The sequence below is a fragment of the Propithecus coquereli genome, unplaced genomic scaffold (assembly GCF_000956105.1).
Source record: "Propithecus coquereli isolate 6110/MARCELLA unplaced genomic scaffold, Pcoq_1.0 Scaffold16, whole genome shotgun sequence".
In the NCBI taxonomy this organism is placed as follows: Eukaryota; Metazoa; Chordata; class Mammalia; order Primates; family Indriidae; genus Propithecus; species Propithecus coquereli.
The window spans coordinates 3,741,721-3,758,078 of record NW_012140524.1 but is presented as its reverse complement, the minus strand read 5'-3'; positions in this window follow the sequence as shown (position 1 = coordinate 3,758,078).

The following is a 16,358-nucleotide window of genomic DNA, read 5'->3' as shown; positions in this document are numbered from 1 at the left end:
ATATATTGATGCACTATATATTTAATATTCTTATCACCAAAATGTGTTTATACATAAACACTGTGAGTTTATGTGTCTGTGTGTATATACAACACACACAGAATGCAGTGCTCCTATGGTTGTTTTCCTACACTGTTTCACTTCATTTTTTATCTAGACTTTTATATAGTTAAATGCTTCAGCACATCTGCTATCCTAGATCATTTATTTCAATGATGTGTTCTTTATTTTTACTGCTATCTCAATAAAGTTGTATAAAACGCTCTGTAAATTGTCTATTCTTTTTCTACTCACCTCTCCATGAAAATGCCAGCTGGTTCCAGATCTTACGCTATGCTGCCTTTACAAGTACTCACTGCTCTATCATATCATTTTCTGCCAAGTCTCTTGAGCTAAAACATTTTCCCTTACCAACATTTTGTACTTTTTAATTAGCTGCTTTTCTTATTCTGTTTTTTTTAATTTACTATTTTATAGTCATATCATTATTGCATATAGATCTACTACATCATTCTTTTTAATAGCACACAGTATTCAGATAATAAATGTATCACAATTAAATCCCATTAGTGAATATTTAGACTATTTTCATTTTTGCTTATAAGCTACATCACACATTCCAAATCACAAATCTGTACATTTGAGCCAGTATTCCTGGAATGTAGAATTGCCGGACCATGAGACACGCACTTTTTAAATGAATAGATATGGCTAAATTGCCTCATTTTTGAAAAGAAAAAAAGGATGTATCAACTTATACTCTATCCATCTGCATAATTTAGAATATGCCAAGAATCTTAAAAATATTTATGCCCTAAGTCCAGAAATTCTGCTTCTGGGAAATTTATTTTAAAGCCATCCTAGACCTGGAGAAACATATATAAAGGATAGTCAATCCAGCATTATTTAAATTTTAAAAAAAGGAAACAACACATTTTTATAAGAATTGTGACAAAGCTACCATGTAGCCATTAAAATTATATTTTAACAATTAAAAGCAATGCTGACAATCATAAGTGAAAAAGTATAAAATAAAACTTGTAACAGGTATATAATTGCAACTATTCAAATACAAATACACAGAATTGTACAGGAATACATGAAAGAAGTATGCCTAAATGTTCACTTGAAGGTTATGGTGAGGTGTTGGTGCTGGGAATGGAAATTATAGATGGAAAACTAATTCTCTTCAACGGGAAAAAAGGTATCTCTCACTCTTCCCACTGAAAAGTAATGAATAAGTACAGATATAGATAAGTTAGAGAAAAAAATTTCATGTTATTGTTGATATCAGATGGCGTTAAGTGGAAAGCAAAGTCCTAGGAGAATAGGAAAAAGAGATTAAGATGGAAGATAAGGGCAGAAGGGCTGAAAAGAAGGTGAACCTCCGTAATGATTATTGTGGATATTGGAGGAAAGAACCATGCAGGCAAGCACCCAAGGACTGCTGAATGGTACTGAAATTGGAAACCTCAAGTTTTTCAGGACACTAAATCTCACTGCTGGTCTTTGTTTAGTGAAGCGGTCCTCAACCTTGGTTGCAGATTATAATTTCCAGTAGAAGTTTATAAAATACCAATACCAGGTTCAGGAAGGACCAGGATACAGGGTCAACATACAAAAGTCAATTGTGTTTCATGTAGAATCCAAAATCAGAAACAATATTTACAATCACAATGAACAAAATGCAATACTTAGGTATACACTTAGCAAAATATGTACACAAACTTTGTAGTGAAAATTGCAACACTCTAGTGAAAGAAAAAAAGGAGAACCTAAATAAGTAGCGAGACATATCATATTGATGGATTGAAAGACTCAACATAGTAAATATGTCAATTCTCCCCAATCTGAACTATAACTTTAATGCAATTCCTATCAAAATCACAGCAAGGGTTGTTGTAGACATAGCAATCTTATTTTAAAATTTATGTACAGGCCTTAGAATAGCTTCAACAATCTTCACAAAGAATAAATTGGGAGATACCACCTTCCTACATAAAGCCTACCATAAAGCTACAGGAATCAAGACAGTGTGATATTGGGATGAGGGCAAAAACTACGTCAACAGAATAGAGATCTCAGAAACGGACTCACACGAATATGCTCAGTTGATTTATGGCAAAGGCACAAAAGCATTTCACTGGAAGAAAGCCTTTTCAACAGGTAGTGTTGGAGCCATTGGATATCCTTTGGCAAAAACAAAACAAAACAAAAAAACTCAATTTAAACCTTACACATTATATAAAAGTTAACTGAAAATGGATCATGGATAGTGAAGTTAAATGTGAAATATAAAGTGACAAAATTTTCAGGAAAATCAAAAAAAAAAAATCTTCAGGATCTGAGGTTGGGCAAAGAATTCTTACACCTGACACTAAAAGGACGATCCATAGAAAAGAAATGGAGAAATCAGACTTCATCAAAATTAAAATCTTTGCCTTGTCAAAGACTGCTAAGAGGATAAAAAGACAAGCTACAGGCCAGGTGCAGTGGCTCATGCCTGTAATCCCAGCATTTTGGGAGGACAAGTTGGGAGGATCACTTGTGGCCAGGAGTTTGAGACCAGTCTGAGCAACATGATGAGACCCTGACTCTACAAAAAATAAATAAATAAATAAAAATGTTAGCTGGGCATGGTGTTGCATGACTGTAGTCCCAACTACTCAGAAGCCTGAGGCAGGAGGATTGCTTGAGCCCATGAGTTTGAAGCTGCAGTGAGCTATGATGAGGCCACTGAACTCTAGCCCCAGCAGTAGAGAGAGACCCTGTCTCAAAAAGACAAAAAAACAAAACAAAACAAAAAAAACAAAGAACCAGAAAAAGGACAAGCTATAGACTAGGAGAAAATATTTGCAAACCACATATTTGACAAAAGACTATTATTTATAATATATGAAGAATTCTCAAACTTTACAACAAGAAAACAATGTAATTCCAAAATAGACATTCTTTAGAATTATCCAAAACTTTAAACATTTATCTTGGGAGTAGGTATGATCATCAGACAGAAGAGAGCGAGGAGGAAGAGAACCCACCTTTGAGCAAGCCCAGTGCTCTAGGTATTGTGTTCAGAGAATGAGGCACACATGTTAAGACACCGTTGTCTTCATTTGATAGATAAGGAAAGTGTGGGGAGCATTGTTACTTATTTAAAACACCTGGAAGCAGCTTTTAAAATTAGTATCACTTAACTCCAATGAGAATGGCTTTTATCCCAAAGTCCCCAAATAACAAATGTTGGCATGGGATGCAGAGAGGTAGGAACACTCAAACACTGCTGGTGGGGCTGCAAACTCTATGGAAAGTAATATGGAGATACCTTAAAGAAATAAAAGTAGAACTACCATTTGATCCCGCAATCCCACTACTGGATATCTACCTAAAGGAAAAAAAGTCACTCTATAATAAAGACATTTACACTTGAATGTTTATAGCAGCATAAGTCACAATTGCAAAGGTGTGGAAACAACTCAAGTGCCCATCAATACATGACTGGATTAATAAAATGTGTTATATGTATACCATGAGGTAATATTCAGCCATGAAAAACAATGGTGAACTAACACTTCTTGTATTATCCTGGATGGTGCTGGAGCCCATTCTAAGTGAATTATCACAAGAACAGAAGAACAAGCACCACATGTACTCAGTATCAAATTAGTACTAATTGATTGACACTTATGTGCACATATGGAAGTAATATTCATCAGGTGTCAGGCGGGTGGGAGGGGAAGGAGGGGATAATGGGTGCAGTGTGTACTGTCTGGAATGCACATGCTTGTAGCTCTGACCCAGGTGGTGCAAAGGCAATATACGCATCCTAAATGTTTGTCCCCCCATAAAATTTCGAAATAAAAATAAAATGAAGTGTTCTGGGAAGGCATAGAAAATTGCATCAACCTAATATGTTCATTTTTTTTGCAAGATGGGGACTGTATCAGTGGGAGCACACTGCTTAATGTTTCTCATGATGTGGGGAGAAGAGGTAGGGTACACCCACTGTAAGACCTTAAACAGCCTCAGAGCCCCTGCAGCACACAGACACAGACCTAAAGTTACAATGTGCCACTGTCAGGACCCACTGTTTCACGATCAGGGGGCCTCAATAATAATGTTCTTGGTACTGTAGACTGACCAACCAGGGCCATGACACTGCAGGTGTGGCATGGCCACAGACCACCCTGGGCTCCCCAAGCTTGGTTGGCAGCACATTTCTATTTCTCTCAGACTTTTCCATTAGAAATGGGTCAACAACTGGAATTCCACATTTGTCTTGGGTTGGCCAACTTCCTGTGTTATATTTTACTGTTATCCCTTAGAAAAGTAACAATAAGACATTAGGTAGAAATACTTGTGTACCTCTATTAAAATCTCATAATGGTAGTGTTTATTTCTTTCGTATGTTCAAAACTAGGATTCTTACCAAGAGACGAGACTTTTATCTTTTGTTGCACTGCTTTTAAAATGAGAAAGTCAATAAATTTGAGTATTAACATACATGTTTTTAGAAAACTGAAAACAAACTTATTTTTTTAAAAAAAGAAATAAAATTATACCTACCTAATCATGAAGTCATTGGACATTGTTCTTTCTGTGACATTACTTGTGTTACCCTAGCTTAACAGTTATCCAGATATATCAAAATACTTTAAATTACACATATTCAAAATACAACATATATAATGGAGAAGCAAAAGGAAAATTTGTAGCATTGTGTTCATTCCATTCTCATATTTAAAAAGAATTCTCTGGGAAATAGTTTGAGTCACTAAAAACTAAGAGACTTATTTAAGTATGAAGTTCCTCAAATACGATGAAAATTAAGTTTCTCCATAGCTATATAATTTGGGAATTAAAAGATACATTCATGTGTAAAATTCTTTACTGGAGATTTTTATTTCACACGAGAAATCTATTTAAGGCAAAGTTTCTGGCACAGTGGATTTGTGTTTGTTCAATAATATATCAACACTCATTTCTACTTTCTCTTCAGATATGCAAAAAAATATGAATTGTTTTGCCAAACACTGAGAAAACTCTTCAAAATTAAGACCATCTCAGATCTTAGGGAAAAAACCCACAAAGGTATTTATAATATTCAAAACTGTTTTTCTGCATGCAGTTTTAAGGATGGATTTTAATCCATATTACATGAAATCACTCTTAGGCCATTGGGGTATTTGTACACATTTTTAACAATAATATTAGTATTCAACCTATACAAAAATACTTCAAAAAAGAAATGAGGCAACATAAATATTTTTACTGTGAGAATAAAGGGTCAGTTTAGAGATGGAAAGATGGAAGGAGAAAAGCAATAGAGACAGAAGAGCCATTTAGGCAAAAATCCCTTAATTCAAAATCTCACTTACAGAATGATGTGGTTCACTATTCTATGGTTCAAATCTAGGACTCTTCTGAGAGACCATTCATTCCCCTTATCTTAAAAAAGACAAAGCTCCTGGATCTGGTTTGGTTTAAAAAATATATAAATAAATGAATGAATGAATGAATGAACGAATAAGAAAAAGGGATGTCAAGAACTTTTCACTGCAAGTTGATCATTAGAATTCTGTGTAGAATTACACTCTAATCAAGAGAATCTCCTACTAATGGATTCACTGGGTTTTTAAATCTCAAGCACAACTGATGAAATTCTGGCTTACAAATAGATTGGATAGATAGGTAGAAAATCATTAAATTTGTTTCTATTTTATGCAGAGAAGTTAGTACATTTTCAGCTAAAATATTCTCTTTGAGGGCCTTTAAGGGGGTGAGGAGTGGTTACTTAGTAGAAGAGACATGGAAATATAATGAACTCTGTTTCAGCTTGAATGTACCACTGGTTATCATTTAAACAGCAATTGACTGACTTTTATGTTAATCATTATTTCTAAAATAAAAATAATACACACACACGTATCCCAATTAACTTTTTACCTCAGATGATCCATTTGGAACTACTAGTCTTATGCCTTAAGGAATAGCTCAAAATGAAGATACCCTGTTTTTAGTATTATAGTAGGGTGACTACTAGGGACCCTTAAACATTGGTCCCCTAGGTTCTACTTCAATGCTTATGTAGTAGCTGCTTTAATAAACATTTTTATACAACTACTTACCATTGATGGGCACTTGGGTCCCAATATTGCTTTTCTGTGATTGTTTCTCAATCATCTCTTCCAAAAGAAGTTTAAAATGTCTTTCTCCTGCAGATTTAGTCTCAAAATTCACAGTCAGGTAAGCACCATTAGACAGCAAGACAAATTCTTTCTTGGGCCCACCTAAATGAGCTACAATGTGAAATAAACTCAATAATTGAGATACTTTTCCTGTGCAATGACAACTGAAAGAGAGCAAAGGGGTGACATTAAATTACAAACTGTTAATATTAATAAAGGAATGACTGTCAAGAGTGTGAGATCAAGATTTGTAGTATGGAACTCACGATTTGAGTGCCACAATGGAAGAGTATAGATTTTAAAAGAGCAAAGGCAAAAGACTTGGTATGAAAATGGTACACAATTGTACAGCAATCTGTGATCCTATGGATGGAAAAAAAGGCATTTTGGTGAAAATAAATGGATGGAGAAACAAAAGCAATGGGACAAGCTGCCCACACACAGAATAATGACCCTATCTTAATTCAGAAACACAAAAGTTGGCACAGATGTGGTTCTGATAGTAAGAGGACAAGTACTATAATTTATTTGTACATTTGTAGTAAATTTAAATTCTCCTAAAATAATGACACATTATTGATTTGTCTTCATGATAAATCCCACAAATCTGAGAAAAAAAAGATGGGGAATAATTAGTTAAGATACCTGCATCATTCTTACCCTCAAAGAAACTCTGCATGGTGGATTGGAAGAGATGGGGGACTTTGGAGATGCACCCATGTCAAGTAAAGGAATTCTGAGTAGAGTCAGATACCCTGGTAGTTTTAACACAATGGAAATGGGAAAATGTTACTGTTTTTCAAAAAGGAGATTTGGGAAGAATGGGGAGTAGGTAGGAGACAGAGAAAACAAAGAGGCACAGGGAATTTCCAAAGTCCTATCAGTGAAGGAACATAGCTTGGTGTTTACAGGCATAGATTTTACAGCCAAACTGCTGGTTTGGTCCAGCTCTTCCACTTATTAACTATGTGACCTTGGGCAAGTTACTTAACCTCGCTGTGCCTCAATATTCTTATGTGTAAATGGAGATGATAATACATACATGGGATTGAATCAATTGGTATTTACAAAGTATTGCCAGTATATGTTAAAAAAATAAGCCTCAGCAAAATTTTTACAGCAAATTGTTAGACAGATGGTTTTTGAACACTTGGGGAAGGAATTGGTGGTTACGAGAATCCATGCCACATTAAAGTAACCTAATTTTATTTTTTAAGAGAGCTAATTAGATGGTGGCTAGGGGGAATGGGATAAGCATAATGAAGACTTCAGCGAAGCACTTAATAAAGCGTCTTGTGATGTCTCTGTGAACAGACAGAAAATGGTAAGTAGGTAATTATACAGCTAGAAAGTTCCACAGCTGATGGAATAACCATGCAAGAAATGTTAACCTGGAGGGGAGGTCTTCACGGCACAGAAATGATCCTATCCTTGGTTCTGTCAAATACAGTATTTCTGTGAATGGCTTAGAAATACAGATAACACATGTTCAAAATCTGTGTGTTTAAGATGGGTGGCTGGATGAGAAAGGGCTAGTTTAAATACAGACGCTAAGAGATCATTTAGTTCAACCTTTCACCAAACAGAGAGCTCTCTCTAAAATAACCCCAAACATGTGATTACTAGCCTTGAAGATACAACATGGAACTTATGAGCATTTTCTATTTTTGGACTGTTCTAATTGCTAGACTACTCTTCCTCACCTTGAGTCAAAAGACAACAACATGAGTGCTATCACACGGTTAGTAGAGTGGCCAAGAACAAAGAATGCTTGGGTTTGAGGCCCACTCTCTCTACATACTAGCTACATCACTGGGAACACGTTATTCAATCTGTTTGGGAATTGATTTCCTATTTAAAATGAGAATAATGTAACCTACCTTCGTAGGATTGCTAAAAAGATTGAGAGTGATAAATTCTTAGGGCCATGTCTGAATAATGGCAAATACTCAATAACTATTACATAATATTAAGCAGAACAAATTTCACACATAGCCTAAGATCCTCCACATTGGAATTTTATAAACATTTAAAAAGAACAATTGTGATCCTCTGTCTTCTCTGTTCTCCAAGGTAAATATAACCAAGGTGTCCACACCCTTCTGCATCCTGGTCATCATGTTCTTTGGATGCATTCCAGTTTGTCAGTGTTCTTTAAATTTGTTGCTTGAACAAGAGTGATATTCAAAATATTTGATAACCAGTAGCGGAAATACCAATCAGACCACACATTGACTGTGCAGATCTTGTGAGACTGAACTAGTACACACTGACCAAATGCTAATACTAGGTTTGACCATACAATAGCGCTATGATTACCTTTGTCTTTTAATTTTTTATGATCAGAGTTCTGAATTTGTAATCATTTGATACTTCTGAAATTATTCCAAACATCCCTCTTTCCAAATCACCACCCCTTCTCTAATTCTATTATTTCTCTGCTGTAATTATTTGATCTCACCATAATATAGCTATGGATCCTATAAACTTTCTAAATCTATCAGCCTCTAAAAAAGGTGAGAAATTTTGCTGTAAAGGGAAGCAGAAAAAGGGGAAATAGCTACTTTGTTTCATTTTGTTTTAAATAGTGGATAATACTAGAACATGTTTGAAATTGATGAGAATGATAAAGAAGATAGATGATGTGTGAGAAAGGATAACTGAAGGAAATTGGTGAGAAGCTGGTGAGTCCCAAATTTATATCTTCTGCCCCAAATTCTCCTCTAGCTCAAGAGTTCTATCTCTAGCTACCTACTGGCAACTCAACTTAGATGTATCACAGCAATAACATTTTAACATGGCCCAAACCGATATCTCCTCACAAATCTATTTCTTCTTGTCATATTTCCCATCTCTATAAATGGCACCTCCAACCTCTTATACCGTAAAACTAAGAGTCATCCTTGATTTGCATATTTAATTCCATATTCAATCCATCAAGAAATCCTATTAGTTCTGTCTGCAGATTGGTCCACTTCACTTGCACTCCATTGTTGCCATCCTCTAATAAGGCAATTTCGTCTACTATCTAAAACAGTACTAAAAGAACTTTCTGCAATGAGGGAAGTTTTTATATCTGAGCCATCCAACATGGTAGTCACTCACTACATGTAGCTATTGAGCACTTGAAATGTGGCTATTGCCATGTTTTTTTAAATTTTAATTAACTTAATTTTTAACCTATTTTTTAATTTTATTTCAGAAAATTACAAGGGTACAAACATTTTGGTTACATAAATTGCATTTGTACCATTTGAGTCAAAGTTAGAAGTGTGTCCATCATGCAGATAGTGTGCATTATACCCATTAGGTGTGAATTTACCCATCTCCTCCTCTGCCCTTTCTCTTGCTTGATTTCTGATGAGTGTTATTTTCATATGTGCACATAAGTGTTAATCGATTAGTTGCAGTTTAATGGTGAGTACATGTGGTGTTTGTTTTTCCATTCTTGTGATACTTCACTTAGAAGAATGGTTTCCAGTTGCAGAAACATGGATTAGACAGTGTAGGTCTACATTACACTGTAGGCATAATTTGCCCTATTAACCCACACGGCAGCCAAAACACCCCTCAAATTACTCCCCTGTCAAAACCTTTTGTGATTTCCTATTGGACTGGAATAAAATCCAGACTCACTACCATAGCCTGAGCTGTACAACTGGGCAACGCCTATCTGCACCACTGCCTTACCTCATTCTGTCCTCAATCTCCAGCCACTCTGGCCTCTGACAGTTCCCTAAGTTATCAAGCTCTTCCCACTTTCATAGCCATTTTTTCCACTTATTTTCATATCAAATACTTTCTATCAAGCAGTGTTCTAGACACTGGAGATACAGCAATGAACAAAAGAGACTAAGTCCTGTTCTCAAGAAATTTTCATTCTGGTAGAGACAAATTATAAACAAAATATATATTCTGCTAGGCCGTGATAAATGCTAAGAAAAAAGGGTGGAGGAAGGCTATTTAGACCATGTGATAGAGGAGGGCTCAGGTAAGGTAACATCTGAACAGATGCCTGAATGATTGAGGAAGTGAAACTTGAGGTCTCCTTGGGGTAGAGACAGAATGTGCTTGGTTAGTTGTCCCTTCTTCTATGTGAGGATCCATTAAGAATGCACTGCTGTATCTGTAATCCAGGAAGTGAGCCCTCACTAGACACCAAATCTGCTGATGCTTGGATCTTGGATTTCCCAGCCTCCAGAATGGTGAAGAATAAATATTTTGTTGCTTATAAATCACCCAGTTTATGGTATTTTGTTATAGCAGCCCAGATGGGATAATAATCTTTCTAACTAAGCTGGGAGTGTAAAATAGAGCTCTATATTCAATAATTCAAAAATTCTCATAGAAATGGCACATTTCATCAAAACGAAATTGTATGAACATTGGGGAAATGCTTCAGGATATTGGTCTAGGCAAGGACTTCTTGAGTAATACTCCTAAAGTACAGGGAACCAAAGCAAAATTGGAAAAATGGGATCACATCAAACCATACAGCTTCTGCATAGCGAAGGAAACAATCAACAAAAAGATAACCCACCAAATGGGAGAAAATATTTGCAAACTACCCATCTGACAAGGGGTTAATAACTAGAATATATTAAGGGCTCCAACAACTCAATAAGTAAAAAAAAAATCAAATAATTCAATTAAAACATAGGCAAAAGATCTGAATAGACATTTCTCTAAAGAAGACATACAAATAGACAACAGGTATATGAAAAAAAGCTCAACATCATTAGTCAGAGAAATGCAAATTAAAACTACAATATTATCTCACCTCAGTTAAAAAGGTTTTTATCAAAAAGACAGTAATAACAAATGTTGGTGAGGATGTGGAGAAAGAACCCTCAGGCATGCTGGTGTTGATGGGAATATAAATTAGTGCAACTACTATGGAGGGGGGGATAAAGTGGGCATGGTTAATGGGTACGAAATATAGTTAGTTAGATAGAATGAATATTTGATTGCATAACCAACTGTCTATAATCAACAATAGGTTACAGTATACTTTAAAATAACTAAAAGAATGGAATTGGAATGTTCCCAACACAAAGAAATGATAAACACATGAGGTGATGGATACCCCAGTTACCCTGATTTGGTTTATTCACATTGTATGCCTGTATCAAAATATCACATATACCCATAAAGACTTACAACTATTATGCACCCATAATTAAAAATGAAATTTAAAAACTGATTACATGAGAATGCTTTAAATGCTCAATAATGGGCTAAGTAAATTTTGCTAATATGTATTAGTAAATACAATATTGCAAAGAAAATGATAATATAGATCTACATTTACTATGATAAAGAGGACCCCAAGATATTTTTGAGAGAAAAACATGTTAAGGAATACCATCTGGCATGATATAATTAGTATAAAACTATACCAAAAAATTGTATAAGCTCAGAAGTAAAGTCCCCTCACTTTTATATAGAATTACATAACCCCATTATAGAAATGTGAGTTGTCTCATTTGTAATCATTTGACATCGCTGAAATGTTGATCAACCAGAAACTTTAAAGAGGAATAATGCTACCAGACTGGAGAATATTAAAGAGTGAGAAAGAGAAAAGTAGTCCTTAACATATAGAAAATAGTCTAACACTCACAGCTAGACTCTGTTGTTCTTCTATTGGACATAATCTCACAAAATATCAACAGCAGGCAGGATGCTGTAAGTCCATGATAAAGTGAGATTAAAAACTAGGTCATGTGCAACCACCAAAATAGCAAACATCTCCCTTTCTTGGCTAAAACCAGGGACTGCTACTTCCTTACCAATTATAGTTTTATTCTTGCTCTAGTCAGGCCTCCCTATGATTGAAATAGCCAATCCTAAAATTGCCCCTTCCTGACAGCAACCAATCCAGAGCAAAGTCCATTTCCTTAGTCTCGCTCCAAAATTACCTAAAGATGTTACAATAGGTTTTTTTCTACTACTCTCTTACTGAGACACCCCATGGCTTTTCATGGTGTATATTCTCCCTCTCTTCAACGAGTAATAAATCCAATTTGTTCAATTCTAGGTGTGTTTCTGGGGTCTTTGGCTGAAGGACATTAACAAAAGTTAGGGTTGCAGAGTCTAATGCTATGGAGGCCTCATGTTAATCTTAAGAAAAACTAATAGTTTGAACTTTTGTATCTTCCCTCCTCCCACACTCTAATTGCTTGAGAAACCCTAATAGAAATCATACTCACTGATAAGAAAGTTAGGCAACTTTGCAACTTCAAAGCAAAACGTGAACTCATTGGTGCTACAAATCTGAGACCATGATAGGAGGGGGTCAAGGTCCCAGGAAAAAGATAACATCAAAAACCCTCCTCTTGCCCTTTGTGGCTTGCAGTGGTGTCCTAAGTGTCAGAACTGGGAACAAACTAGAGAAGTTAAAATAATAATGGATTACAAAGTCTTTCAAAAATGTTCTATGAGTCAGTCTCAGAACAGAATATGACTGGACACTCCAGCATGTTAGACACCATGTGGTTAATAAATCTCTACAGATCATTTAAGCTTCATAAGGGAGTGTAGGTCAGTGGTAGACACATACCTCACACGTACAAGGCCTCATGTTCGACTCCCGGCACTTCCACCTGTTAATTTCTCAGGCCTCAACACCGCACCTCAGTAAAGATTATTTGAGCTAATTGGTCTTTCCCCCTTTGTAATTTACCCTATGTCTAAAAAGGGCCCCTACTGTAAACATAAAACCTGATACTGGTAACACTGAGTTGTAAATTTTCAAAAAAGGTACCACCTAAAAATGCAGTTTAGGAAATAAAACCTCTTAAAACATACGACCTCTGGAGAGAAACAAAATTCGAGTTCCCACTAATGGTAAAGTGAGATAGGAATCGCTGGACTAAAAATCAGGAAGAGCTGGCGGGGGTGGGGGGGGGTTGGCTGTCGAGATCCAGTGGGCATGGTCTCATGCTCGTTCCACTGTGCTCAGCAATGCTCTGGGATTCTGATGAGGAATCTGATGAGAAATAACTGGCAACATGTGACCTTGTTCCCAAGGCAAATGTAGATCATGTTTTCCATACACATGCATTATATAAGTACTTAGTGCCACCTAACATAGGCCATTTAAGAAAGATCAATTTACCAAGTAATCGTGATTGCTGATTTGTTCTGTCATAAATAGTGGCGCAATCCCATGCACAGTTCCAAGACTGTTCTGTTATAAAGTTTTTAATCACTACCTTCGTTGTATTTCCTGACATGGCATAAAACGCCCAAATGCAATTCAGCATGTTGGGATAAATGTTAAGATAATTGGGAGATGTGATCTCAACAGAACCAGATCCAATACTGGACATCCTTGAGGCAAAGAGAAAACAAATATTTAACACAATAATCAAGGAGCTGAGTTACTTCTTGAACCTAGTTTTAATGTCTACAACTAGGGCATTAAACCCAAACTGCAGTTTAGTTTATTAATTTCTATCACTGTTTCTTTGCATTCACAGTTCCTTGTGTATATTGATAAAAAGTCTGAATGACTTGTTTTGAAAAACTGACCCCCCCAAAAGATGACAGATTGAAGTTCTTTGACTTTAAATCACATACTGTGAACCCATTAATTCACCACATCTACACTTCAATGTAGTTTTGTTGCTCCTATTTGATATACAATCTTATTTAAGGTTCACAAGCATGAGAAATATGATGACATTCAACAGATGTGTCCTAATGTCTTTAGAACTTCCCTAAATTTGCAAATACCACAGAAATATTTCATTTCCCCCATAAATGCAGTAAAAAATAACTTCAACACCTTGAAATGTGAGTAGAAAACAAGGCAAGCAGGTTACCTAGATCTCAGTGCTTAGACCAACTCCCTGGAGTTCCTAAAATCCAGTCTCACAGCATGTACAATTCAGATTACCAATACTTATAAGGTAAGGAAATTTGGATCACTCACAAATAGTTGAAACTAGGACATTAAGGTTCACAGGGCCAAGAGGCTACTATACCAGGAAAGCAAATTGGGCAATTCAATGATATTTTGAGCCTATTCCAAATGCTCTAATTATTATTTAACCTAAAATTGAGGCCACCCAAATATTAATTTATTTAATCTATAATCTTATCACCTTAATTATCACAATGCAATAATCCAGCAAAGAAAAAAAGACAAAAAAATACATAGTCTAAAAGGCATAAAACATATGGAAAGAATGACAATGAATAGACTTAAAATAGCTAGGATTTCTGTAAGCAAAGCAGATGTCACTTTTACCCTCTCATCAAACAAAGAGCTACTGTCTTATTCTCTACTCTCTAATCTACCCAAGGTCTCCACTGCTCCTGACGTTTGATACTATGAATATTAATATGAGTTCATATTTCACTATAAAGCAATGAGAATCAGGCCGTAAATATCTGAAAGTTTTAACAGAAGTCAGAGTATACTGTTCACTAGACAATGTTTAGCAGCAAAGATATTCCCAGCTATAGTTTCATAATATCAGCTAACCAAAGCCAAGTCAAATTCTGTATCACAGATTCCTTACCTCCTCCTTTATGGTCTTATTTTTATCATTAACTTTATTTTTTCTTCTCATGGAATCTAGAGTAAGAATATTCAGGGTTAATATTAAACATTTATAATATATATAAACTCAGGGTCAAAACTAAACATTTATATTTATTTTTCTGACTATAACAATACATACATATGCATTGCAAGATATTTAAAAAATACAGAGTCCAAAGAATATTAAAAGCCACCTATGGTATCTCTTTTAAGTAACTAATGTTTATGTTTTAGTAAATATTTCAAGACCTTTCCTCTGCTATATACACATTTTTTAGAAATTGTATGCCATTATAAACTTTTTCTGGTCACTTTATTATAACTATTTTTCATGCTATTAAATATTCCATATAAATTTTAGTGGCTCTAAATTTTTATTCACATAGATGTACCATAATTTCTAATGGCATATTTTAATCTGCAATTTTAAGACTATGAATGAGTCAGTTCTTTAATAAACCTCACGCTTGAGGTATAAATCTATTATAATTTTTCTGTCATTGGAAAGATGTCTGCATTAAAGGTTTTCCATGTTTATCTGAAAACCAGAATTGAATAATAGTCTCTTTCCTGTGTTAAGTTATACTTTAGCTCTCAGGCAGAGGGATTTCCATAAGCAAAATAGATGCATTTCTAACCCATTCATCAGCTAAGGAGCTACCTCCTTATTATCCACTCCTAATCTGCCTCGGCTGAAATGTCATCTCCTTTATTCAAACAAACAATTCTTGAGCACTGCCTATTTAACAGGCATGGTTGTAGGTTTCAGGGATAGAGCAGGGGACATGCTTGGTGTGACTGAAGAACAACATCAAATTTGGCATGGCTGGTATGAAGTGAGCATTGGGGAAAATGGCAGGAGAAGACACCAAGGAGGTAGTCAAGTGCCAGATCACATAGCATCTCATAGACACTGTAAGGGCCTTTAATATGATTGAGTTGGGAAAGCACTGGTTTACAAACAGGAGAGACATGATCTGAATGTAATTTTAAAATGATCACTCTGGCTATTATGAGTAAAATAGACTAAAAGAAGACCTGAACCAGAATGTGATGGTGGAATTGTTGAGTAGTTGAATCCTAGATCTATTTTGTTCAAAGACCCACAGATTAACTACACTTAATGTGAAATGTTAAGGATGACCAAGTTCAATGGCTTGAGCAATTTAATCAGTAAAATGGAATTAACAGCTACTGAGATGGGGAAGATTGGTGGAAGAAGAGTTTGAAGACAGAGAGATAGGAAATCAAGAATTCAATTTTGGTCATGTTAAATCTGAGCTGCTTATTAGATATCCAGGTGGAAAGGAAGGCACTTGGATATACAGTGCTAGCATTCAATAAAGAAGTTGGGACTGGAGATATAAATGTGGAAGTTCTCTGTGTATAGATGGTATTTAAAGCTAGGATTGCGTGAGGCCACTTAGGAGTGAGTATAGGTAAAGAAGGAAAGAAAATCAAGCACTGAGTCCTGGGACAACTGTCTGAATACCATGATGCAGTTCCTGGTAAATGCTCTTCCGTGGATCCAATACTGTTTCTAGAACAAGGTATTTTTTCCTTCTTTTGTCTATTATAGCCTTAAGATTAAAAAGGTTTATTCATTCATTGGAGAAAGA